This window comes from Cetorhinus maximus, chromosome 38 (genome assembly GCF_964194155.1).
Source record: "Cetorhinus maximus chromosome 38, sCetMax3.hap1.1, whole genome shotgun sequence".
NCBI lineage: Eukaryota > Metazoa > Chordata > Chondrichthyes > Lamniformes > Cetorhinidae > Cetorhinus > Cetorhinus maximus.
Window position 1 is genome coordinate 3,964,034 of NC_135916.1, and position 3,608 is coordinate 3,967,641.

At 48.3% G+C, this 3,608-nt stretch overlaps 2 non-coding genes across 2 annotated transcripts; both read left to right on the forward strand.

Annotated features, from left to right (window-relative positions):
- The first annotated feature begins 478 nt into the window (after positions 1 to 478).
- trnaa-ugc (transfer RNA alanine (anticodon UGC)) lies at positions 479 to 550 on the forward strand. The gene has a single exon. It is a non-coding gene; the product is annotated as a tRNA-Ala (tRNA).
- Positions 551 to 3,332: 2,782 nt separating this feature from the next.
- On the forward strand, positions 3,333 to 3,404 carry trnaa-ugc (transfer RNA alanine (anticodon UGC)). Its single transcript has one exon. It is a non-coding gene; the product is annotated as a tRNA-Ala (tRNA).
- Positions 3,405 to 3,608: the final 204 nt, after the last annotated feature.

Genomic DNA, 3,608 nt, shown 5'->3' on the forward strand with positions numbered 1-3,608 from the left:
TGTTACCCATCCCTAATTGCCCTTGAACTGAGTGACTTGCTGGGCCCTTTCAGAGGGCAGTTAAGAGTCAACCACATACCTCTGTGTGGAAAGTCACAAGTAGGGCAGGCCTGATAAGGATGAAGGTTTTCCTTCCCTGAAGGAAGTCAGTGAACCAAATGGGTTTCAACAATTTCGATTTGAACCCGTGTTCCCAGTGGATGAACCTGGGTTTCAATAATACTAGTCCAAGCACATTCCCACTGTCTCACTTCGTGAGTGGTAGAGGTACAAGTAAATCTTTGCTTCACCTGAAAAGAGTGATTTTACTTAATGGTAGAAGAGCCACGAAGGGTGAAATGACCTTTAACTAGAAATATGCATTTGTGCTTGTTTATGTTTGTGGTTTTGGTATGTGAGTGATTTCACTGAACAGGAGAACAGGCTCGAAATATTAAATGCGCTTTAACTAAACATGCATTTGCCGATGTTGGCACTTGGGGATGTAGCTCAGTGGTAGAGCGCATGCTTTGCATGTATGAGGTCCCGGGTTCGATCCCCAGCGTCTCCACTTGTCCTTTTGAATGCAGTGGTGCCTTTTGCACACAGTGTGCCCTTGTCCACACAGACATGGTAAACTCGCTTCATATGTGCAGAAAGCGAACATTGGTCAACAACAGAATTCAATGAAGGAAGCGCCATCTGTCGGAATTGCTTCCAAAAGAGCTGTTCACAGAAGCAAAGCGGTTCTTCCTTGAGGTTGCCATGAGGATTCTCAGTTTATTTTGTGGCTCACCACACTCAGAGTTCAAGCAGTCGTTCAGCTGAGCCCAAGTCCTCTGCTACACGGTGCCTGGGTAAGTAACCCGCACTCTTTAGGGAGGAGGCGAAGGTTTCAGAATAGGTTGCACTGAGGTTATAACCAGGCGCGCTCCAGGGACAAGGGACTTCAGTTCCGCTGAGGGGGTGCAGAGTCTGAGGCTCTTCGAGGAGGGAATTTTGACAGGAGGTATGATAGAGGCGTTCAAAATCATGAAGGTCGAGGCAGAGTGGATGGGGAAATCAGTTCCCTGTGTCTGAGATGTAGAGAGGTTTCGACATTTACGATCCTATCAGGGGTGATTGTATCGAGATTTGGGGTGATTGTATCGAGATCGAGGGTGATTGTAACGAGATCGGGGGTGATTGTATCGAGAATGGGGGTGATTGTATCGAGATCGAGGGTGATTGTATCGAGATCGAGGGTGAATGTATCGAGAATGTTGGTGCTTATATCAGGGCCTTGGCCTTATTGGAAAGCTGGACGTAGTTGGCACCTTCCCTGTGAATGAAGCCTCTACTTCTCCCTCTCCTAACCACTCTGCCGAGCCTGTCATGGGGCTAGCCTGGCACTTATAACCATATCTCACCTTGAGGTTTCCTTTCACTTCTCTCGCACTTTCTCTTTCTTTGGCAACCTCACTGTGTTCCTCCCTCTCATCCAAAATCCCCCTTCGACAGCGCTCTCCACGCTATCATCAACATATTGGCGACTAGATATCTTCACTGCTGCTCTCCCTCTGCCACGGCAGTGTGTGACTACTGGCCTCCCGTGACTGCATCTCTAATTCCTCGGATTCTCTTTCCTCTGTACTCGCTGCCCTCTTACCCTCCCTGAACCCCTCTCTCGATGGAAAGTTTCCAATCAGTGTCGCACTCACTCTCTTAGGCCATTTCGATGTCGTACTCTCTCTTCAATCCATTATTTTGCTCTGGCCCGCCACTGTCCCAATACAGCTCCCATCGCTGCTTAACACTAAGGGAGAGAGACGGTTTCATGGTCAACATCACTGGGGACGCGTTTTCAATTCCACATTTTTGTATCTAAATTTCGATTTGAATCCGTGTCCCCAATGGATGAGACTGGGATCAACAACACTAGTCCAACCACATTACCACTGTCACCGATCATGAGTGAAATAAGTACAAGTAATTCGCTGCTTCACCTGGAAGGAGTGCTATAAGTTTGCAGAAGAACAGGCTGAAAGGGCGAAATGACCTTTTCCTACACATAGGCATTTGTGCTTGTTTAGGTGCCCCTGTGTCGTATGTTGGGGTGCAGTTCAGTGTTCCGGCACATCATTCGCATGTATGAGGTCCCTGGTTCAATTCCTGGCATCTGCACTTCACATTCAGGATTCAGTAGTGCACAGCTTCTCACCGTTGAACACCAAAGACATGGCGAATTCGCTTCAGACGTCTGGAGAGCGAACAACCGCCAGCCATGAATTCAATGAAGGCTGCGCCACCTGCTGGACTGGCTGCGCACTGAACCAAAACAGAAACTGTGGTTGTTCATGGAGACAACAATGAGGGCCCACAACCGCAGCAGAGGCATTTGTATCGTCATTCCTTTGTGTGCTTGGTGACTCACGACACTCACTCAGAGTTTAAGCACTCGTTCAGCCGAGTCCAGGTCCTCAGCTACACAGTGCCTGGGTGTTTGTGGATCCCTCCAGCTCGGGGAGTAAATCAACCTGATTATGCTGTCCCATTCTGGGCAGGACTCTTCAGGAAGAACGCAAAGTTTTCAGACTGAGGTAATAACCAGGGGCGCTCGAGAGACAAGGGGCTTCAGATCCGTGGAGGCGGTGCAGAGTCTGGGGCTTTTGCGTTCGAGGAGGGAATGTTAATAGGAGGTTTGATAGAGGCGTTTAAAATCATGTGGGGTTGAGACACAGTCGATGGGTAGAAACAGATCCCAGTGTTTGAGTTGTAGGGAGGCTATAACAACCATGAATTTATTGGAAGTGATTGTATCGAGATTGGGGGTGATTGCATCGAGGTTGGGGGCGCTGGTATCCAGAATGGCGGTGATTGTATCGAGATTGCGGAAGATTATAACGAGATTGTGGGAAAGTGCATCGAAAGTGAGGGTGATTGTATCGAAATTGGGGTGATTGTAGCGAGATTAGGGTGATTGTCCCGAGGTTGGGGCTGATTGTATTGAGAATGGCGGTGATTGTATGGAGAATTGGAGCAATTTTATCGAGATTGGGTGAGATTATATCGAGATTCAGGAGATTGTATCGAGGCCTTGGACTTGATGGAAAACTGGACATGTGCGGGTGGCACCTTCTCTGTGAATGGAGCCTACAACCCTCCCTCTCCCATCCACCCAGCCCAGACTGTCATGGCGCCAGCCTGGCACTTATAACCACATGACACCAGCTACTGTTAGGCCAGGCCTGATAAGGATTTGTGCTTGTTTATGTTAGTGGTTTTGGTAAGTGAGTGATTTCTCTGAAGAGGATAAGAGGCTGGAATGGTCAAATACACTTTAACTAAACATGCATTTACTGCTGTTTAACTGTGGGGATGTAGCTCAGTGGTAGAGCGCATGCTTTGCATGTATGAGGTCCCGGGTTCGATCCCCGGCATCTCCAATTCCCCTTTTGAATGCAGTGGTGCCATTTGCACACAGTGTGCCCTTGTCCACACAGACATGGTAAACTCGCTTCATATGTGCAGAAAGCGAACATTGGTCAACAACTGAATTCAATGAAGGATGCGCCATCTGTCGGAATTGCTTCCAAAAGAGCTGTTCACAGAAGCAAAGCCGCACCTGCGGTTCTTCCTTCAGGTTACCA